Source organism: Hyperolius riggenbachi, chromosome 10 (assembly GCF_040937935.1).
Source record: "Hyperolius riggenbachi isolate aHypRig1 chromosome 10, aHypRig1.pri, whole genome shotgun sequence".
Lineage (NCBI taxonomy): Eukaryota > Metazoa > Chordata > Amphibia > Anura > Hyperoliidae > Hyperolius > Hyperolius riggenbachi.
This window is the reverse complement of record NC_090655.1, coordinates 274016390-274040788: the sequence shown is the minus strand read 5'-3', so window position 1 is coordinate 274040788 and position 24399 is coordinate 274016390. Positions and strand designations below refer to the sequence as shown.

Genomic DNA, 24399 nt, shown 5'->3' with positions numbered 1-24399 from the left:
ATGCATTTGCCTTTATGAGTCATGACTGTGGCTGTCAGACTCCTGCAATGCATTGTGGGACTTGTAGTTCCTTAACAGCTGGAGGGCCGAGTTTGTCCATGCCTGTCATAGACTAAAACTAGTCCTTGGTAAGAGTACTTGTAGAAGGTACAGACAGGAACAAAGAACATCTATCAGGCCCTAGGCAATGTAACTGTGGGTACATGTAAGAGTGATGTGCAGGTACTCTGCAGGGGAATGAGGAGATTCTTCCTCTATTACACATTCTTCATGCACAATCTGAACCAGGTTTATGGGTGATAGACAACACCTCTGTGTTCAATGTGCACAGCATTCTCAGTGGATTCCCTGCAGCTCTGTGGGGAGTGCATATGTAGAGTTTAGTACTACTGTGTAACAAAATAAACCTGGGACAGATGACATTTTTATACATACCTGGGGCTTCCTCCAGCCCCCTTCAGGCTAATCAGTCCCTCGCTGTCCTCCTCTACCACCTGGATCTTCTGCTGAGTCCAGGTACTTGAGCCAGTCTGGCGTAGTGCGCATGCACACACTCCGCTGCTGGGAGTGTACTACACCTGCGCAGCACTATTGCGCAGGTGCAGAACGCTCCTGGCTATGGAAGCGGCACGCGGCCGGACTGCGCTGACTGGATGAATTACCAGGACTCATAGCAGAAGATCCAAGTGGAGGAGGAGGAGGACAGCGAGGGACTGATTAGCCTGAAGGAGGCTGGAGGAAGCCCCAGTTATGTATAAAAAAAACTCTTATTTTCATCCGTCTCAGGTACCCTTTAATTCATAGTCACCAAAGCAAATTTTAACAACATATCAAATGATTTGATTTCATGAGCAAAGGGAGTGCGTACATTTGCATAAACCAGCATGAATGCAGAATTATTTCCATCTCATTCACCATCTCTATTAGTGACACGGCTACACATCAGGCTTTATTCTTACAGCATAGATGTTATTTAGTATATATATATGAGATTCCTGTGTACACATCATATATACAGTCACAATCAGATGTGTATATCTGACTTTAAAAATACAGGGACTGCTTTATTGAAGCCGCACAAGTAACTAATTTTGACTTGATTCTTTCATTTTTGTGGGCTAAGCACAGCTATTACTATATATATATATATATATATATATATATATATATATATATATATATATATATATATATATATATATATATATATATATATATATATATATATATATATATATATATATATATATATATATATATATATATATTTTATGATGATGACTATTATCTGAGAAATAGAACATTTTTATCATATTTTCTATTTTAATTACAGTTTAAATTCGTTAGGAGACGGTTCATTTTTTCTCGACTCCAGGCACCCAAAAATTGCTTCGACTCCACAGCCCTGTTTTTGGCCCAATTATTCCATAATAATTATTGTATCGGATAGTTGATTGGTGGCCAAATGGGTAAATGTATGGGCACCTTAACACTTGTGACAACAGACCTACACATTCTTATTACCATTGTATCCTCGTGTCACTCATATGCCCCTAGTAATGTCCCTTTATGTCTCTCTTGTCTCCAATTGTGCAAATATACTGTGACGTATGTGGGTAAGTTACCCCTACTGTGACCAATCTGTGTACAGTAATGTACAGTGACCATTATCAGCTTATTACAGGCCAGTAACACTAAGTCACCCCTACTGTGACCAATCTGTGTACAGTAATGTACAGTGACCATTATCTGCAGGTATTCTATATTTATTTACTGCTGATTACTCACCTGCTCTGCCCTCTGTGACACTGTCCTCCTCTTTACTTGTCCTCATCATGTCACCCTCCTCCATAGACTGCTGATCATTCCTCACATACGTCTCTTCTTCTTCCTCTTTACTTGTCCTCATCATGTCACCCTCCTCCATAGACTGCTGATCACTCCTCACATACGTCTCTTGTTCCTCTTTACTTGTCCTCATCATGTCACCCTCCTCCATAGACTGCTGATCACTCCTCACATATGTCTCTTCTTCTTCCTCTTTACTTGTCCTCATCATGTCACCCTCCTCCATAGACTGCTGATCACTCCTCACATACGTCTCTCCTTCTTCCTCTTTACTTGTCCTCATCATGTCACCCTCCTCCACAGACTGCTGATCACTCCTCACATACGTCTCTCCTTCTTTCTCTTCAATCACAGCACTTGCATGAATCAGTTCTCCACCCTAAGTTCACAAAATGGGAGCTAATATTTTAATTGTGAACACTGATAACAGCATATGCAAAAGGAAAAGGGAAATACAGTTTGGAATCGCTGATGACCCTCAGCCCACATACCTGACAATGGTGGGGAATGGTGCAATCATCTTGTGGACAATCCCAGGAATAAAGAGGACCTGTGTATCTGTCTGGAGGGTTCATGTTACTGGATACATCTGTAGGAAACACACACACACACACTGACTGAATACATTGTCTATGTGTGATTATCAGATGATGGGGGGATCTAGGTGGACCCTCCGTACTGCTTTCTCCTTTGTACAAAATGAAAGTCTCCTCTTACCCGGTGATGTGAGGGGCGGCTGATTCTCCATCATGGCGTCCTTGTAGAGGTCCTGGTGTCCTTCTATATACTGCCACTCCTCCATGGAGAAATAGACGGTGACATCCTGACATCTCATAGAAACCTGACACACACAATGATAAGGTCACTGACCAGACACACCCCTTGCTGTTACTGGATAATGTCCCATAATTCCCAGCACCGCTCACCTCTCCTGTCAACAGCTCCATCATTTTCCTGGTGATTTCCAGAATCTTCTGCTTGTTGTGTCCCTCAGATATCAGGGAGTGAGGTGGGGGCACCGTGATGGTCACATGATCACCAGACTTCACTGGAGGAAAACTCTGTATGGAAGGACAAATAATAATGTCACATGATCTCCCACAATCCTCCTCATCTCTCTAGTCAGGTGTGTTTTATTATTAGTGATAAGAGTGATGTCATGTGATCTCCCAGAATCCTCCTCCAGCATACATCAAATAAGGGTGCCAGAAAAAAAGGGACACAGGATTCAGTCAAAATCTGAAACTATTGTCTATAACAATTTTTTTATCGTTTCTTCATCTTTATCTGAGATAGAATAAAAAAATTGTTAAAATAACGGTATTAAAAAGGGAGCAGGGTGAAGCTGAAATTGCAGCCATGCTAGTGACTCACAGCATGTCGCAGCCAGCTGTTTACCTTTTTTTTTGTTTTCAAAGTTTTTATTGACATTTTTAAATTTTTAACAACTCAAATTGTACATCAAGATATATATAACAAGGCAAGGAAGTAGGGAGAGCTTGTACAAATATCTTTATCTTATAGCTGGATCTAATAGGAAGGGACAGGCAGGATAACCAGCAGGTTGATATAGCAAACATTAGAGTAGTTTGAGGTGTATATACTACTGTCAGGTTGGAAATTGTTGTGAGCCCACAGAGGACTAAGTCCAGCTATCTGGGGCTTGCTGATGAGGAATCAGGGGTTTAGGGGAGGAGGGAGCCCCATCAGGGCAAAATTGTATGGATACCTTCCCGGCCGCCCCCCATTCAGCAATGGACAGGCAGGACAGGAAGGATTGTGGTCATAAGCGTCCGTGGGTAAGAGATGGAGAAAAAAGGAAACCGAAAGAAAAGGGAGAGAGAAGTAGCAAAGAGAGAAGCTAAGGAGGGGGAAAGAGAAAAAGAGGAGGGGACAGAGACAGGGGTCCACCTTACAGTCTTGTAATGAAAGTTGTCTCCAGACTTGGATGCTCTAAACGGATCCAGGGGTCCCAGATTTTTTCAAATTTCGTTTGGGTGTCCCTAAGGATGCTAATGAGGCGCTCATTTACCATTATTGAGTTTATTCTCGATTTCACTTCGTTAATGGTGACTGAAGGTTTCCTCCAGTTCCGGGCTATTGTCATAGTAGCTGCTGAGAGTACGACAGAGGCTAATTTATTCTGTGTGGAGGTTAAGGAGCTAATCTTTGCGTGTAATAAAGCTTGCCAAGGATCTCTATGGATTGGCTGATGAAAGAGAGAAGAAAGTAGTTTATATATTTGGCACCAGAAGCGGTTGAGCCGTGGACAAGTCCACCAAATGTGAAGCATGTCGCCGGGCAGCCTGCAGCCCCGAAAGCAAAAGGGATTGGCGGAGGGGAATACTTTGGCTATACGGGTCGGGACGAGATACCATCGTGTCATTACCTTATAGGCAGACTCGACTATATGTAGGTTGCTGGAGCAGCTGGAGACTCTGCTCCAGATGTCCAGCCAGTCTTCTCTATCCTTAGGGCTAGCGAGATCTGTTTCCCATCTAGAGGCGTAGGGGTGTGTTGTCGGGGAAGACGGGCGTGTCAAAAAGCCATATAATCTGGAGATCAGGCCTTTAGTATTAGGACTGTGCATACAAATGTTTTCGTAAGGTGTAGCAGTGTAAGGGGGGTCTTTATCTCGAATGAGAGGTGTGATCCAATGTCTCAATTGTAAATATCGAAAGAATTCCCCGGGGGGAGCACAAAATCTTTCCTGTAAACCAGGCCAGGAAAGAAAACCTCTAGGCGTGAGGAGGTGTGTGACATTGGTGAGACCGTTCGTGCTCCACCAGGAGAATGCCTTTGGGTCGTTTAGGCCCGGAGGGAATAAAGGGTTGTTAATCAATGGCAGCAAAGGGAGGAAAGGAGATTGAAGGTTAGCCGAATAACGGACTGAGTCCCACACTCTAAGGCCGTGAGCCAGAGGGGGGCTTAATGAGGGTGGTCTCATTTTTGGAGGGAGCCATAGTAAAATGCTGGGTAGTGGGGGGGCACACCAGGGTATCTCTATGAATACCCAGAGAGGAGTATCTTGTGTCTGGAATAGGCGGGTGAGTTGGGCTATGGTTGCTGCCTGGTAGTAAGAGGAAAGCTTAGGAACCCCCAAGCCCCCATCTAATTTATGGGCAAACAGAGTCGCCCTGCAGACTCTGGGACCTTTGCGACCCCACACAAAGTCCATGATTTTCTTTTGGAAGATACCTAAATAGTGGCTTGGCACTTGGACCGGGAGAGTGCGGAAGAAATAGAGAAGCTTTGGCAGGTAGGACATTTTGATCGCATTGATCCTACCTAGCCATGATAGGGGGGAATGAGACCACCTATCGGTCAGGGCAGAAAGTGTTTTTAATAGCGGGGGGTAGTTGGCAGAGAAAAGTGAGGCATAGTGGGCGGTAAGGGTGACACCCAGGTAGGGCAGGGACTGAACCCATTGAAGGGGGCAAGAGCTCCTCAGCTGGTCAAGGTCTGTGGGGGATAGGGATATTCCCATAGCTTTAGATTTCTCTATGTTTATTTGCAGGCCTGAGACCTGGGCAAAGTAAGTAAAGGCTTGGAGGGCTTCTGGGATGGATGTGTGGGGTTGTGTTAACATAAGCAGAGTATCATCTGCGAACATGAGAAGTTTATGGGATAGGCCTGCGTATTCTATTCCTTGGATAGCCGTTTTGTCGCGTAGATAGCAAGCAAAAGGCTCCAGGGCAAGGATAAAAAGCAAGGGGGACAACGGGCAGCCTTGTCTGGTCCCCCGATTGATATCAAAAGTTTGAGAGGAGTGGCCAAAAAATCTTACCGAGGCTGTAGGGCCAGCGTACATTCCTTGGATCCAGTTCAAAAAGGTAGCATCTAAGCCCCATTTCTGGAGGGCGAGTTTCAAATAGGACCACGAGAGAGTGTCAAAGGCCTTAAATATGTCTAAGGATAAGGCCACCCCAGGGATTTTATTTGTTTGAAGGTAGTGGGTTAGGAGGATAGCCCTTCTAGTGCCGTCTTCGGCCTGCCTGCCTGGGACGAAGCCAATCTGGTCTCTGTGGATTAGAGATGGGAGGATTTTATTCAGTCTTAGCGCTAGGATTTTGCCTAATATTTTGAAATCTATGTTAATAAGGGAGATAGGGCGAAATTGATGGACTGCATGGTGTTCCTGTTCTATCTTAGGAACCATGGAAATGTAAGCCATTAGCATGGATCTAGGGGGGGATCCGCCTTCCCGGATTTCGTTGTAGCACTTTGCTAGTTCTGGGGCCAGTGAGTCTGACAGTTTTTTATAATAAAGAGCTGAGAACCCGTCCGGGCCAGGTGTCTTATTGGGCTTCAACGTTTTGATAGCTGATTGAACTTCAGCTGCCGATATAGGGGCACTCAAACTGGTAATGGAGTCTTGGCTTAGTTTTGGGAGTGTAATTTGGTCTAAAAAGTCCCGGATGGCTGTATCAGAAACATTGGGGGTGTTAGCGTATAGGTCCGACAAGAATTTCTCAAAGCAGTCAACAATCGTACGAGGGTTAGCAGTGATCTGTCCTGAGGAGTTGCGGATTTTAAGCATAGTGAGATGAGGGGGCCTATTTTTAAGACATTTGGCTAGGAGAGACAATGGCTTATTGGCGTTGTAATAATAAAATTGTCTTCGCCATCTAAGTTGTTGTTCCACCTTATCCGTTAGTAGTAAGTCTAATTCTGTGCCAATGCGGTCTTTGATGATCTTATTGATACGTGTGGGTGTTTGTTTCCATTCCTGTTCCGCTCGGCCCAGCTTTGCAGTAAGTTCCTCTATTTTTTGGTTGCGGCGTTTTTTAAGGCCGCTAGCGATTCCTATTAATATTCCACGTATAGTAGCTTTGTGAGCCTCCCATAGGGTGAAAGGTGAGGATACAGAGCCCGCATTATCGGCAAAGTATTCCTCGACCTTCTCCTTCAATTGGTCGGTAATATCTGCTCTGGAGAGCAGAGAGTCATTTAAACGCCATTTAAATGATCGATTGATCGGAAACGTAGCGGAACAACAAATGGAAACCGGGGAGTGATCTGACCAAGGGGTTGTATGTATTTTGGCTGCTGGCACTAGGTGGAGGCAAGTCTGCTGCACGAAGATGTGGTCGATCCTGCTGAAGCTGTCGTGGGCATTGGAGTAAAAGGTGAAGTCTTTGGTAGAGGGGTTGAGTTCCCGCCAGATGTCTACATAACCATAGTGGTCTAGGAGTTCTTTAATTTTGGCTCCGTGTGGATCTTTAAGTTCTGCAGTGGAGTTAGAGCTATGAGGTCTTTGCCTGTCTATCTTAGGGTTAAGAGTGGCGTTGGTATCGCCTGTGATTATGATTTGACCTAAGCCGTGCTGAGAAAGGACTTGTAGAAAGTGGGAGTAGAAGTTGGATTGATGTGCATTGGGAGCGTAATATGTAGCAAAAGTGACCTCTCTGTCATATATTGTACCGAGTAAGATAAGGTATCTGCCAGTGGGGTCAGCTATGTGTTTTGTGTAATTGAATGGGAAGTTCTTCTTAAAGGCGATTAAGACTCCACGTACTTTCGTGCGGGCACAGGCGAAAAAGGCTGTGGGATAGTGACGATTCAGGTATTTAGGGCAGGTGGGTTGGTCTAGTCTAGTCTCTTGTAAACAAACAACATCTGCTTGGCAAGCTTTATAATAGGTAAACGCTTTAGAACGTTTATGTGGGGAACCGAATCCCTGGACGTTATGAGAAAAGATTTTAAAAAAGGGAGAAGTCATGGAGGGTTGATTTCAAAGCTTGATGCGGTGTAAAGAGCTGCAAGGTGGAGACCCTGGAGAGAGAGGAGGAGCAGCAAAGAGAAAGAAGAAGAAGGAGTGAGGGTGAAAGAGAGTAAAAGAGAAACACGCACACAGTTCCGTGGTAATCCGGGAACTGGGCTGAAAGAAAAGCTTGACCGCGCAGGGGTCAAGAGCAAGAGGACCTCGGGAAAGGAGGAGTCCCACCTAGGTAGGTGGGACATAGTGTAACTTTTATGGGGAAGAAATCAGAATGATAGCCGTCATCTGACCATTGACATCAAGTAATGTTAGGCTCTGTGCAAGGGGGGGGGAGGGTGGTAGGGTGAAGGAGGGGGGATGATCTATTGCGTCAGGTTGAGATAGTATGCGGGGGTTGTACCCACAATGCAGTGCGTCAGGAGTTATTGTTATTGTTAGGAGCAGGTCTAATTTGGTGTGCAAGGTACCAGGTACATTCGGCTGGGTCTTGTGGGCAAAGATGGTAGATGTTGCGTAAGGGGATAACGCTCTCTGGTGGGGGGTATTTGCCAGGGCTGGGGAGGCAGAACCTGGGCATTCCATAGTTTCTCATGGTGGGGAGGGCCGTTTAATACGCAGTGTGTTAGGGGCTAAAGAATAAATATAACGATTAGTGTCTATGGAGGGGGTCGTTTGGCAATGGTCAGACCTGGTTTGATACAAGACAATCACAGGTAAACTACAAATCAAATCCCATGAGCAACAGTTCTTAAGTAGTAGGGAAGGCAAGGGGGGGGGGGGGGAGGTAGGTAGGGGGGCTTGGGAGGAAGGTGACGGGGGGGGGGGGTGATCCTCTGAAGCAATCAGGTGGACACCCAGGGAACTGGGAGGGGGGGGGAGGGTGAGGAAAACAAGGGAAGGGGGTACAGGAAAACTCGCTGCAGGCATTAATGTTAACATTGTTAATTAGCTGCAAACATTAGCTTAGTAGCGTATAACAACTGACAAAAAACATTGGATCATGACAGATGATAAATTGAAAATTAAGTGCCTTATATAGCCGCCTGTCAATAACACACCTCAGAAAAGTTCGGCAGAGGTATCATATAAATCCGTAGGTTGAGTGGGTTAGGGAAGGAGGGGGGGGGGGAGAGGAGGAGGGATGCGGAGGGTTGCTCAACTGTAAAGACAGTCGGTGGGGAAGGGGTGGGTGTGGGGAGGGGGTCGGGGGAGGGGAGGTGAGGATATTACACATTTTGCTAAGCAAATGAACAGAGGCTAGGCACTTATATGAAAAGTGTTCAGTTGCGCTACAGTCTGGAAAACGTTCAGACAAAACAGGTAGCAATAAAGTTCTGAAAAAACAGATCAGAGCATTTAAGATAAAAATAAAAACTGAAAAGTATAATAGTGTTAACTTAGAGTCCGTCCTCCGAGAAATTCCAAGGCCGACTAGCAGCCATTGTGGGGTCATATCAGAGCCCAGGGGGGGAGCGGTGACAAACTGTGCCCGAAATGCAGCTGTTTACCTTTTGCAGCGTCACTCTTGCCACTCCCCAGCCTCCTCCATAGCGCTGCTCACCATCTGCGTCTCTTCCACAGGTGCCCACATTTTTTTAATTCCCCTCCTCACCTCTCCAGTCAGGTATGTATTTTATTAATAGAGATAAGATGTCATGTGACCTCCCAGGATCCTCCTCACCTCTCCAGTCAGCAGACAGAATATCTCCAGGGTGAGGTTGAATATTCTCTCGGTCATGTGACTCTGGTCCTTCTCCATCCTCAGTGATGTGGTCATGTGATCTGTACAGGATGCTGCTGCCTTTGGATAGATAATAAAGGGATGAGACTCAAGGTTGCACAGATGTCAGTGGTGAAACTACAGATACAGGATCCCCTCCCCCCAGCACTCCCCATTGCTGTAACACAAGCAAGTGTCTGCAGGCCTCAGGCTCTAGTGGATAATCCACAGGGAGTCACAGATGAAGGAGGGAGGTTCATCAAGCCTCCCATACAATACTGTCCATACACATCCAATCCAAATCTGGACTCGACTCTTCTCAGTGAAATCGTCAATATTTTATTTATCATACAAAAAGCTGTGGTACCGCAGTAAAGAAAGAATACAACATTTCAGGCCACTGCCCTTTATCAACTCCCCATTGCTGTCACTTGTGGGTGGTGGGGCCAGCAGAGTATCTCAGGAAAGCATAACGTTAACATTACTCTGTAAAGTGCTGCAGAAAATATCAGTGCTGCATGGACACTAAATAATAATAATAAATCACACACATGAAACAAGCATGCAGCTAATCCAGTGAGACTTCAGTCAGAAACATCTGATCTGCATGCTTGTTCAGGGGCTATAGATAAATGTATGAGAGGCAGAGGATCAGCAGGACAGCCAGGCAAGTTGCATTCAGGGGTGTAACTAAAGTGGGCAAGTCCAGATATCACAGAGAGGCCCAGCCAGCACACTTGCGGTGCAGTTTGCTAGGAGTTTGTAGGTCCATGTAGGGCAAGGTCTAAGGTGTCAGAACATTTGTGCCTATAGGCTCCTGTGAGGTAGATTTGTGCCTGCAGCCTCCATATATCACCGTCACTTCAAGGGCTTGATTCACAAAAGGGTGGTAAGTTTTAGCACGCCAGTGAAAAGCCCCCCAAAGGCACTTTGAACACGCTAATATGCACGCAAAAGTTAGCATGCGCATACTTTAAGTGCTGCGTGGTGCGCACGAAACGTTGCACCGTCCACATACTTTGCACATGGACAGTGCAACGTTTCACATGCACCCTGCAGCGCTAAACTTTGCGCGCAGTCAGCAACAGCTTTAGACGTGCAAACTACTTAGCACCCTAGTTTGCACATCCAAAGCTTTTTGGCGTGCTATGTTAGCACCCTTTTGTGTGTGCTATAATGCCCATCAGGAGTAGAAGGTGCTGGGGTGCGGGTGATAAATGAATCAGGCTTACCTGTAACAATGGAATCTCATGATTGGGCCCCTCTGCATCTGCCATGGCTCTGTTTACAGCACACACACTCTCAGGGAGTTCTGGGTAATGGCAGCCAGTGGGCGGTGGCATCATGACATCATACATGCTATGCGAGGCTGGGATCGCCATTTTGGAGACTGGCAATAGGAATGCATGCATAGTACTTTCTGCCCTTACTATGTAGTGTCATGTAGTGTGGGCAGTTAGCAGATGTATAGGAGTTTTATACCTCTGTACACAGAGAAATATTCAGAACACAATCGCAGTATGTGGTGAACATAAGGCTACAAAATAAGACAGCAGCACAAATGTAATTAAAGATCATCTTCTGCTGCCATCTAGTGGTCAGTTGTCAGAAATGCACTTGATACAATCATTTCCTAAAGCGAACCTAAAATGACAACTGAAGTGAGGGGGATATGGAGGCTGCCATATTTATTTCATAAAGGGAACCAGAGAGGATCAAGAAAAGCTTTTATAAATACCTGGGGCTTCCTCCAGCCCCATACGCACGGATCGCTCCCACGCCGCCGTCCTCCTCTGCCTGGATCCGCCGATACCGGGTCATTACCGCCAGTCGGCCGGCGGACGCGGCCAATTCTCCGCATCACAGGGGGCTCCCTCCATACAGTTACGCGTGTGGCTGCCTACTGCGCAGCCGCATGCGTACGGGTATGGAGGGAGCCCCTGTGATGCGGACAATTGGCAGCGTCCGCCGGAAGTGACGGGCCCGGTACCGGCGGATCCAGGAATCGGAGGATGGCGTCGTGGGAGCGATCCAGGCTTATGGGGCTGGAAGAAGCCCCAGGTATGTATAAAATCTTTTTCTATTTTAACAATGCATTCCTCTCTGGTTCCCATTAAGCAATACCAGTTGCCTGGCAGCCCTGCTGATAATCTGCCTCTAATACTTTTAGCCACAGACCCCCAAACAAGCATGCAGCAGATCAGGTGTTTCTGACATTACTGTCAGATCTGACAAGTTTGGAATGCCGAGGGGTCTGATGTTCAGCTTCTATACAGCCACCACTGAGTCCATCCTCTGTTCCTCCATTATCGGGTGCAACCGCAAGCGATAGGCTTGAACCTCAAAAAGTCTTCAACTTTGCAGAAAGGATCATTGGGTGACCCCTGCAATCGCAGGACCTCCTACATGTCTCCAGACTGAAGTCAAGGGCAAAAAGGATTTTGAACAACCCCTCCCATCCCAGTAGGCACTACTTCAACCACCTCCCCTCAGGCTGTCACTTCAGATCCAGAACCTCCAGGTACAGGAACTCCTTCTTCCCCCAGGCCGTCCTTCTCCTGAACTCTAGCCCAAGCAACACCCCCAGCAGCCATAATCTCTGCTAGGGACACACAGGTATTCTTCTATTGACATTCCTGCTTTGTCTAGACTCTCTCTGTATTTCTGTTATGTACATTTCTGTTATGAAAATTGCATGTCCTCAAAGTCTGTAAATTGCACTACTACTATTGCTGGGTGTACCACAAAAAATCCAGGTGTGACTTGGTCTTACTCAGCGAATAAAGTCAATTCTGATTCAGATGTAATTGATAATTCGGACTCAGTGCATATACTACATACTGTATATGTATTGCCATTTGCCATCCAATTTTGTTTTCTTTTTTTAGCCGGAGGAAGTCTTTAATATAAGTTTTCTATACTGACTATCTTTGTGTGACTGGTGAAGTTTAGTTAGGGCACAGTCATCCACAATGCCCATGAGTTGGGTAAAGGATGTAGGGGGGAGGGGGGGGGTTAGCTAGTCTTTCTTCTTTGTGGGGCTTTATGGTCAATCCCACACTTATAAACTCTTCTCTTTTATTCCTATTTACTGGGGCGAATCCTCCTGTCCCTTTGGTCCCCTCCCCCCTGGCCGGTTTCTATAATTCTCTAAGGCTGGTTTCACACCAGGACGTTGCGTTTTAGGGGACGTTATGGTCGCATAACGTGCCTCTAATACAATGCCTGGAGCTCCCTGCTTTGGACGTCAGAGTGAGCCACGTTGTGCAGCTCACTCTGGCGTCCGTGATGCCGTGATGCGCACTCTTGGACGCATGCGGCATCACGTGGTCCCGCCGACCAATCGCTGCACAGAGCGGCCGCTCCAGGAAGTAAACACTGCACGTCACTGAGTGCAGTGAATATTAATTAGCCATGTGCCTGGCCGCTCTCAGCTCCTCCCCAACGTTACTGAGCATGTGCAAACAGTCTAACGCGGCTCTGCCACTTAGAAAGTACTGCATGCAGTACGTTGTCTGGTGGCGCAGCGTTACTATGTAACGCAACGTGGGCACTGTGAACAGCCCATTGATTTTTCATTGCTGTGCGGTGGGGTGCGCTACAGGCTGCTCTAACGTGCGCCTGTAACATCCCACTGTGAAACCAGCCTAAGACATGGAGTGCTTTAGCTCTATTCATATCAATTATCATGTCAGCTCTTACATGCATTGCCTGGAATGTTAGAGGCCTGAATTCTAAATCCAAACACTCACTGATATTTAATTATCTGTAAGTCTACAATTCCCAAACATGCATTGTCTTAGGCTGGAAACACATATGACATAGCGTGAAAAAGTAGTGCTTTTGGATGGTGCGTTTGCGATTTTCTATTGCATTTTTACCATGTTTTGTGTGCTTTTTGTGTGCATTTTTTTATGCAGATGCATTTTAATGAGTTTGTGGTTTGCTAACGTAAAACACATATGCATTTTGTATGCCTTTTTTTTTTTTTTTTTTTTAGTCAATACCAGGATTTAAAGAAAACCATATTTGGCTGTTGCCCTACACCTCACTGTGGGATAATCCCCACTCGCCCCATTTCTTGGAGATTTCACATTCCATTCTCTGGGCTAGACAAGGAATTACACACTTACAGCACATCGTGAATGACGGCAAACTGATGACCTTTAATTCCCTCAAGAACTCTTATAATCTAAATAACCAGATGTTTTCCCGCTATGTTCATTTGCATCTCCATTTCCTCGGGGGATTTCCCACTTGGAGTGTCGCCGGGTAGAACTCACTTTTCTTCAAAGCTGGCTTGATAAACCTGCAATTTATATCGAAATAACAGCTCACGACTGTATAGGTTGTATAACCAACTGCAAACATAAGTGGCAGCAGGACATGAAGGACATTGACAACAAAGATTGGGAAGAAGTTCTTGACGACTTTCAGCTAAACATCAGCTAATTCAACAATTCCTGCATAGGATATATTCCCCTCCTGAGAGGAGGCAGAAGATGAACCCTTCTCTTAGCCACCTATGCTGGAGATGTGCTGATGTAATAATTCCTGCATAGGATATAATCCCCTCCTGAGAGGATGCAGAGGATGAGCCCTTCTCTTAGCCACCTATGCAGGAGATGTGCTGATGTAATAACGATTCCTGCATAGGATATATTCCCCTCCTGAGAGGATGCAGAGGATGAGCCCTTCTCTTAGCCACCTATTCTGGAGATGTGCTGATGTAATAACAATTCCTGCATAGGATATATTCCCCTCCTGAGAGGATGCAAAGGATGAGCCCTTCTCTTAGCCACCTATTCTGGAGATGTGCTGATGTAATAACAATTCCTGCATAGGATATATTCCCCTCCTCAGAGAATGCAGAGGATGAGCCCTTCTCTTAGCCACCTATGCTGGAGATGTGCTGATGTAATAACAATTCCTGCATAGGATATATTCCCCTCCTGAGAGGATGCAGAGGATGAGCCCTTCTCTTAGCCACCTATGCTGGAGATGTGCTGATGTAATAACAATTCCTGCATAGGATATATTCCCCTCCTGAGAGGATGCAGAGGATGATCCCTTCTCTTAGCCACCTATGCTGGAGATGTGATGATGTAATAACAATTATTGCATAGTATATATTCCCCTCCTGAGAGGATGCAGAGGATGAACCCTTCTCTTAGCCACCTATGCTGGAGATGTGCTGATGTAATAACAATTCCTGCATAGGATATATTCCCCTCCTGAGAGGATGCAGAGGATGGTCCCTTCTCTTAGCCACCTATGCTGGAGATGGGCTGATGTAATAATTCCTGCACAGGATATATTCCCCTCCTGAGAGGATGCAGAGGATGAGCCCTTCTCTTAGCCACCTATGTTGGATATGTGCTGATGTAATAACAATTATTGCATAGTATATATTCCCCTCCTGAGAGGATGCAGAGGATGAACCCTTCTCTTAGCCACCTATGCTGGAGATGTGCTGATGTAATAACAATCCCTGCATAGGATATATTCCCCTCCTGAGAGGAGGCAGAAGATAAGCCCATCTCTTAGCCACCTATGCTGGAGATGTGCTGATGTAATAACAATTCCTGCATAGCATATATTCCCCTCCTGAGAGGAGACAGAGGATGAGCCCTTCTCTTAGCCACCTATGCTGGAGATGTGCTGATGTAATAATTCCTGCACAGGATATATTCCCCTCCTGAGAGGATGCAGAGGATGGTCCCTTCTCTTAGCCACCTATGCTGGATAGGTGCTAATGTAATAATTCCTGCACAGGATTTATTCCCCACCTGAGAGGATGAGCCCTTCTCTTAGTCACCTATGCCGGAGATGTACTGATGTAATAACAATTCCTGCATAGGATATATCCCCCCCCCCCCCCCCTGAGAGGATGCAGAAGATGAGCCCTTCTCTTAGCCACCTTTGCTGGAGATGGGCTGATGTAATAATTCCTGCATAGCATATATTCCCCTCCTGAGAGGAGGCAGAGGATGAGCCCTTCTCTTAGCCACCTATGCTGGAGATGTGCTGATGTAATAACAATTCCTGCATAGGATATATTCCCCTCCTGAGAGGATGCAGAGGATGAGCTCTTCTCTTAGCCACCTATGCTGGAGATGTGCTGATGTAATAACAATTCCTGCATAGGATATATTCCCCTCCTGAGAGGATGCAGAGGATGAGCTCTTCTCTTAGCCACCTATGCTGGAGATGTACTGATGTAATAACAATTCCTGCATAGGATATATTCCCCTCCTGAGAGGATGCAGAAGATGAGCCCTTCTCTTAGCCACCTTTGCTGGAGATGGGCTGATGTAATAATTCCTGCATAGCATATATTCCCCTCCTGAGAGGAGGCAGAGGATGAGCCCTTCTCTTAGCCACCTATGCTGGAGATGTGCTGATGTAATAACAATTCCTGCATAGGATATATTCCCCTCCTGAGAGGATGCAGATGAGCCCTTCTCTTAGCCACCTATGCTGGATATGTGCTGATGTAATAACAATGCCTGCATAGGATATATTCCCCTCCTGAGAGGATGCAGAGGATGAGCCCTTCTCTTAGCGACCTATGCTGGAGATGTGCTGATGTAATAACAATTCCTGCATAGGATACATTTCCCTCTTGAGAGGATGCAGAGTATGAACCCTTCTCTTAGCCACCTATGCTGGAGATGGGCTGATGTAACAATTCCTGCATAGGATATATTCCCCTCCTGAGAGGATGCAGAAGATGAGCCCTTCTCTTAGCCACCTATGCTGGAGATGTGCTGATGTAATAATTCCTGCATAGGATATATTCCCCTCCAGAGAGGATGCAGAGGATGAGCCCTTCTATTAGCCACCTATGCTGGAGATGTGCTGATGTAATAATTCCTGCATAGGATATATTCCCCTCCAGAGAGGATGCAGAGGATTAGCCCTTCTCTTAGCCACCTATGCTGGAGATGTGATGTAACAATTCCTGCATAGGATATATTCCCCTCCTTAGAGGATGCAGAAGATGAGCCCTTCTCTTAGCCACCTATGCTGGAGAGGTGCTGATGTAATAACAATTCCTGCATAGGATATATTCCCCTCCTGAGAGGATGCAGAGGATGAGCCCTTCTCTTAGCCACCTATGCTGGGGATGCGCTGATGTAATAACAATTCCTGCATAGGATATATTCCCCTCCTGAGAGGATGCAGAGGATGAGCCCTTCTCTTAGCCACCTATGCTGGGGATGCGCTGATGTAATAACAATTCCTGCATAGGATATATTCCCCTCCTTAGAGGATGCAGAAGATGAGCCCTTCTCTTAGCCACCTATGCTAGAGATGTGCTGATGTAATAACAATTCCTGCATAGGGTATATTCCCCTCCTGAGAGGATGCAGAAGATGAGCCCTTCTCTTAGCCACCTATGCTGGAGATGTGCTGATGTAATAACAATTCCTGCACAGGATATATTCCCCTCCAGAGAGGATGCAGAGGATTAGCCCTTCTCTTAGCCACCTATGCTGGAGATGTGATGTAACAATTCCTGCATAGGATATATTCCCCTCCTTAGAGGATGCAGAAGATGAGCCCTTCTCTTAGCCACCTATGCTGGAGAGGTGCTGATGTAATAACAATTCCTGCATAGGATATATTCCCCTCCTGAGAGGATGCAGAGGATGAGCCCTTCTCTTAGCCACCTATGCTGGGGATGCGCTGATGTAATAACAATTCCTGCATAGGATATATTCCCCTCCTGAGAGGATGCAGAGGATGAGCCCTTCTCTTAGCCACCTATGCTGGGGATGCGCTGATGTAATAACAATTCCTGCATAGGATATATTCCCCTCCTTAGAGGATGCAGAAGATGAGCCCTTCTCTTAGCCACCTATGCTGGAGATATACTGATGTAATAACAATTCCTGCATAGGGTATATTCCCCTCCTGAGAGGATGAGCCCTTCTATTAGCCACCTATGCTGGAGATGTGCTGATGTAATAACAATTCCTGCATAGGATATATTCCCCTCCTGAGAGGATGCAGAGGATGAGCCCTTCTCTTAGCCACCTATGCTGGAGACGTGCTGATGTAATAATTCCTGCATAGGATATATTCCCCTCCTGAGAGGATGCAGAAGATGAGCCCTTCTCTTAGCCACCTTTGCTGGAGATGTGCTGATGCAGAGGGAACTTTCTGTCATGTTTTCTGGGACTGTCCCACCATTGCCGGGTTCTGGAGGGAGGCATGTCATATTATTAAGAAAGTACTGATATCCCACATGTGCGGTACTCCTGCAGTATGTCTGCTTGATGGAACCCCTGTGAGCACACAGTCAGCTCCTGCTTCCACATGTACGCTATTATGTAAGATGGTAGATTATGTTGAATTGTAGATCAATGACAACAGCTGACTATAAAGGACAACTGAAGTGAGAGAGATATGGAGGTTGCCATATTTATTGCCAGTTGCCAGGCTGTCCTGCTGATCCTCTGCCTCTAATACATTTAGCCAGTGCTGCTCATCAGGATTCTGGATATCCGGGTAATCCGGATTAGAGTTGGGCGAACAGTTCGGCTGTGTTAGCCAAACTGCAGCCGAACTGTTCGGCTGCCCATCCTGTCATTTTGCTGTGGCTCTTACTACTTCCGGGTCGCAATGACCCGGAGTAGTACGTCTGCGCTGGCCCGGCGGAGCGCGTCCTAGATCGCGCTCCCGTTGCCGGGCACTCTCTGCGCATGTGTGTGACGTCATGAGTGACGTCACACACATGCGCAGAGAGTGCCCGGCAACGGGAGCGCGATCTAGGACGCGCTCTGCCGGGCCAGCGCAGACGTACTACTCCGGGTCATTGCGACCCGGAAGTAGTAAGAGCCACAGCAAAATGACAGGTTGGGCAGCCGAACAGTTCGGCTGCAGTTCGGCTAACACAGCCGAACTGTTCGTCCAACTCTAATCCGGATATCCGACCCTTTTTACGCTATCCGGATCAGATTCCGGATTCCGGATTTCTTTAGAAATCTGGTTAGCTATCTGCGGATATTTGGCCGCATAATCCGGATATCCGCGGATGTTGCGGATATCCGGATCCGAAATACTGTAACTAAGGAGCTGACGTCCTGGAGCCAATCAGGGGGCTCCCAGCAGAAGCCCTAGCAACCAATCACAGAGGGGACCCCTGGCCAGCCCCACCTGACCTCATTGAGCCAATCAAAGGGCTCCCAGCCTAAACCCTGGCACCCAATCCCAGAAAGGAACACTGGCCAGCCCTCTGTTTAATAAGGAGGGCTGTCATGATGTGACATATCATATTAGCTTGCTGAATGCACACTGAGAGACATGCTCCAGTGCTAGTGGCCTACCATGGGCTGTACACAGCTATAAACCTAAAGCTGTGCAGTGATTAACCCCTTCACTATTATTACTACACTATTGTTAATTAGCTTGATTGATGTCATTGTACAGTATGTGTCAGAGTGTGTGCTCCAGTGCTGCTGGCTTAGCAGTGATAAACGTAAAGCTGTTCAGTGATTAACCCCTTCACTATCACTACACTATTGTTAAAGCATACCCCAACTGAAATGTGACATAATGAGATAGACATGTGTATGTAAAGTGCCTAGCACACAGATAACTATGCTGTGTTCCTTTTTTTTATTTTTCTGCCTGAAAGAGTTAAATATAAGGTATGCAAGTGGCTGACTCAGTCCTGACTCAGACAGGAAGTGACTACAGTGTGACCCTCACTGATAAGAAATTCCAACTATAAGACACTTTCCTAGCAGAAAATGGCTTCTGAGAGCAAGAAAGAGTTAAAAAAGGGGAATTTCTTATCAGGGTGGGTCACATTGTAGTCACTTCCTGTCTGAGTCAGGACTGAGTCAGCCACTTACATACCTGATATTTAACTCTTTCAGGCAGAGAAAGAAAAAAAAGGAACAAAGCATAGTTATCTGTGTGCTAGGCACTGTACATACACGTCTAACTCATTATGTCACATTTCAGTTGGGGTATCCTTTAAACATTAATTAGCTTGATGTCATTTGTGTGACAATCAGGCCTGGTGCACACCAAAAACCGCTAGCAGATCCGCAAAATGCTAGCAGATTTTGAAACGCTTTTTCTTCTTTTTCTGCAGCGTTTTAGCTAGCGTTTTGCGGTTTTGTGTAGCGGTTTTGGTGTAGTAGATTTCATGTATTGTTACAGTAAAGCTGTTACTGAACAGCTACTGTAACAAAAAACGCCTGGCAAACCGCTCTGAAGTGCCGTTTTTCAGAGCGGTTTGCGGTTTTCCTATACTTAACATTGAGGCAGAAATGCCTCCGCAATCCAAAATCTGCAGCAGCCCGGGAGTATGCGTTTCTGCAAAACGCCTCCCGCTCTGGTGTGCACCAGCCCATTGAAATACATTACCCTAGCGGATCCGCACCCGCAAGCGGATCGCAAACCGCAGCCGAAACGCCCTGGTGTGCACTAGGCCTCAGAGTGTGTGCTGCAGGCAGTTGCTATGTGTCTGTGTGTGTGCTGTACACAGACCAGGCCAGCTGCTGCCTGCTGGCCAGCTATTAGCCTTAGGTATAGGTTAGGGATTAGATTACTGTGTTATTGTGTAGTTAGTACTGTAGTACTGCAGTCAGTGTGCTAGTAGTTGTTAGAGTAGTAGTACTACTGTGTTAGCTTTCCACAGAACTGCTGTGCTGTGAGCAGTGTGACAGTTAGTGTGCACTAGTGTCTTCTCCTCTTCTGTCTGACTGTCACTCGGCACTTGGCACGTGTCACGTGGCAGGTGCAACATGACACGTGGCGATAGGCAAGTGACACGTGCTAAGTGCCAATTACAACATACCACGTCCGGCATGCTCCTGGAACACTTTACACCTGCTGCATTACCCTGCTCCTGCTGCCTGTGCAGCTCCCACCGCCAGGCCAGGGTGCCACAGGCCACTGATACCACCTATATTTAACCCAAAACACAATTGCTGCGTGATTTTTTGGAGGTGTCTTGGCTGAAAACTGTGATGTCCCAGTTGTGCGGTTGGACTTTGGAGACAATGTGGGCTGCACGATCGCTGTCTGGAACCTTGCCCTAATGTTACAACTAGTACAGAATGCAGCAGCCAGACTCCTAGCCAATGACCCCCGCAGTTCACACATTTCCCCTGTACTCCAATGCCCCCCGCAGCTCACGCATTTCTCCAGTACTGCAATGCCCCCTGCAGCTCACACATCTCCCCAGTACTGCAATGCCCCTCGCAGCTCACACATCCCCCCAGTACTGCAATGCCCCCCGCAGCTCACACATCTCCCCAGCACTGCAATGCCCCGCAAAGCTCACACGTCACCCCAGTACTGCAATGTCCCCCGCAGCTCACGCATCTCCCCAGTACTGCAATGCCCCCCCGCAGCTCACGCATCTCACCAGTACTGCAATGCTCCCCTCAGTTCACGCATCTCACCAGTACTGCAATGCCCCCCCGCAGCTCACGCATCTCACCAGTACTGCAATGCTCCCCTCAGTTCACGCATCTCACCAGTACTACAATGCCCCGCAAAGCTCACACATCTCCCCAGTACTGCAATGCCCCCCTCAGCTCACACATCCCCCAGTACTGCAATGCCCCCCGCAGCTCACACATCTCCCCAGTACTGCAATGCCCCCCGCAGCTCACGCATCTCCCCAGTACTGCAATGTCCCCCGCAGCTCACACATCTCCCCAGTACTGCAATCCCCCCGCAGCTCACACATCTCCCCAGTACTGCAATGTCCCCCTCAGCTCACGCATCTCACCAGTACTGCAATGTCCCCCTCAGCTCACGCATCTCACCAGTACTGCAATGCCCCGCAAAGCTCACACATCTCCCCAGTACTGCTATGCCCCCCTCAGCTCACACATCCCCCCCAGTACTGCAATGCCCCGCAAAGCTCACACCTCCCCCCAGTACTGCAATGTTCCCGCAGCCCACACATCTCCCCAGTACTGCCATGCCCCCCGCAGCTCACACATCTCCCCAGTACTGCCATGCCCCCCGCAGCTCACACATCTCCCCAGCACTGCAATGCCTCCCACAGCTCACACATCTCCTTAGTACTGCAATGCCCCCCGCAGCTCACACATCTCCCCAGCACTGCAATGCCTCCCACAGCTCACACATCTTCCCAGTACTGCAATGCCCACCGCAGCTCACACATCTCCCCAGTACTGCAATGCCCCCCGCAGCTCACATATCTCCCCAGTACTGCAATGTCCCCACAGCCCACACATCTCCCCAGTATTGCAATCCCCCCCCCCCCCCCCCCCGCGGCTCCCACATCTCCCCAGTACTGCAATCCCCCTGCAGCCCACACATCTCCCCAGTACTGCAATGCCCCCCTCAGCTCACACATCTCCCCAGTACTGCAATGCCCCCCTCAGCTCACACATCTCCCCAGTACTGCAATGCCCCCCCTTAGCTCACACATCTCCCTAGTACTACAATGCCCCCCCCTCCCCCCCAGCTCACACATATCCCCAGTACTACAAACTCTTCACTGGTTGCCAGTAAAATGAAGAAATCCATTATAAGATCTGTCTGCTGACATTCAAGGCTCCAAACCCCAGGTTCTCAATGTGTGGTACATGTACCCCAGGGGGTACTTCTGATGGTTTCAGGGGGTACTCGGGATTGATATACTTAACCAAAAACAACTAATTTAGAGATTTATAAAATGATAAATCTTATTTAAACAACACAAAATGAGTATTTTAGCTAATTAAAAGTAATAGTAAATGCTTGGAAATTGTTTAGAACCAATTATCATGTACTATGATTAAATATATATTTGTCAAGGGGTACTTTTGATAATGTAATGTTTACTATGGTAGGGGGTACTTGGTGAATACAGGGTTTTAAAAGGTGTACATACCAATAAAATGTTGAGAAATATTGCTCTAAAGCACATGACACCCATAGTGGATCTATTGGAACTTTATGCCCCTCCACACACCCTCTGCTCTGCCAATAAGAGGAATCTGGTTATTCCCAGGATACACTTCACATTTGGTGCTCGGGCCTTTTCCCATGCAGCCCCTACTCTATGGAACTCACTTCCACAATCAGTGCGAGAGGCTCCTCCTCTGGGCAGCTTTAAGAAAAGGCTAAAAACCCGCCTCTTTTCCCGACCACTGAGACTGCAGAACGCAGGTCACAGCGAGTCCCCGGGGAGAAAAGCGCTATAAAAATATTATTATAATAAAGGAAACAAACATGTCAGCCTCCATATCCCTCTCACCTCGGGTTCCCTTTAATACAGAAAAAACAGTCACCTTTTTAACTATATATATATATATATATATATATATATACATACATATATATATATAGTGATATATTGGTGTGATGATGATATGTACGGTAATATACAGGAACATATTTTTACATTTTTATGTCTGCCGTGTCCTACTGTATCATATGTGATTGTCTGCTAGCCAGTCTGGCTTTGAAGGTATTGGCAGCTAGCTTCATGGAAACTGTTAATGTGATTGTGTGTGTGTCAATAGACCTACATTTGCATTGAATTCCTCTGGAAGCAGGGATCTTGGACATTAGCATACGGTTCCTCTGGACAGCCAGGAACAGGTAATTAGGTAACGATTGACTTTTGTCTGGCATCCTGCAAAGGTGTTGCATTGCTTTGATCTTTGTATTAATGTAAACAGTTGGTTAAAACACTATCAGACTCATTGGGCTTGATTCACAAAGCGGTGATAACTCAGTTATCACGCCTAAAAGACTTTAGGCGTGATAACCTGTGCACCACTGAGTTATCACCGATTTGTGCTGCTCTTCGCGCGAAGCTCCCGCGCGCAAAGTCCCATAGGGCTCAATGGGCGCTGCGCGCGAAGCACGGTACACTGAGCGCTCAGCGCTGTGCGCTACGCACGCAAGACTTTGCGCGCGGGAGATCGCGCGAGTTTCTTCTTATCACGCCTAAACTGAGTTTAGGCGTGATAAAGTGCTTTTCACAGGCGTGCAAACACTTTGCACCGCTTTGTGAATCAAGCCCATTGAGTCTGCCAAGTTCAAAGTGGACAGGAATGTTTGAAATTTACATGACAGTCTACTGGAAGTGGGTGAAGGGTTGAAGTCCTTTTGATCCAATTTTTACCTGTGGAAATTGGGTTTATGGAAGTGTTATGAAATCTCTGAAAAGATCAAACACTAAAACAGGAACGCTTTGAAGTTGCACACGTTAAACAGGAAATTGGATATTCCTGGATCTGGACATTGGGGTGGCCCCGGGGCACACATTTTGCTATAAAACAGCAGCTAGGACAGTCACAAATCATCTTCTCCCGAGAGTAGCTCATCGCTAGAGATGATCCCGAGGAAATCGGAAAATTCGTGTCTCTCCACGGTTGGACCTTTGTGCTGGTAAAAGTTCAATTGACGTTTATCCCCTTTTATTTTTATGCAAACTTCTCTTGTTGTGTATCCTTGTAAACTTTTATTTTGTAACTTTTTGCTTTGTTTTTGTAAATCTTTTGTATATATTATTTTCTGCATTGTTCCACTTTTTTCCTGGAATATTAAATCGTTATTTAATAAGTTTGACTTCTGCTGTACTAAACTAACACTCATAGCCTAGTAGAGGAGACTGAAGTGTAACTGGTATAAGTCCATGCCTGATTGTATGATTGAGCAACACTACCGGATAAGATTGTAATTGCATTGTGTGTATGGGGCACTTCCACGCTCAACAGCAGAGTGGGAAGTCTCGGAGTGGCTAACAGTATCGTTCGGAACGACTGTTAGTGGTTTTGCTTCACTACAGTGTAAGATTGCAACTGTGTGTGTGTGTGTGCGTGGCGTTCCCGTATTCGGCCTAAAGCGCAAAGCTGACCCGAATACGAAAACGCGGATTGCGTGCTGAGCACTCGACAGCAGAGTGGACGTGTCTGGCAACAGGTAGTGGTGGCACTGAGAAGTGTTTGAGGGGTCACAGCCTTGTGGTAGCTCGACTAAGGCTGCTTCCCCTCTCGATCTGGTCAAACCCACAGTCGGGAACCGTATACGCAGGCGTGCCGCGGGCTGGTTCCTGACTATATATATATATATATATATATATATATATATTATTTTTTTTATTAGTTAGGTA

At 46.7% G+C, this 24399-nt stretch overlaps 1 pseudogene; it reads right to left on the bottom strand.

Annotated features, from left to right (window-relative positions):
- The window catches only part of LOC137537212 (uncharacterized), a 97109-nt pseudogene that overhangs the window by 7926 nt on the left and 64784 nt on the right, over positions 1-24399 (bottom strand).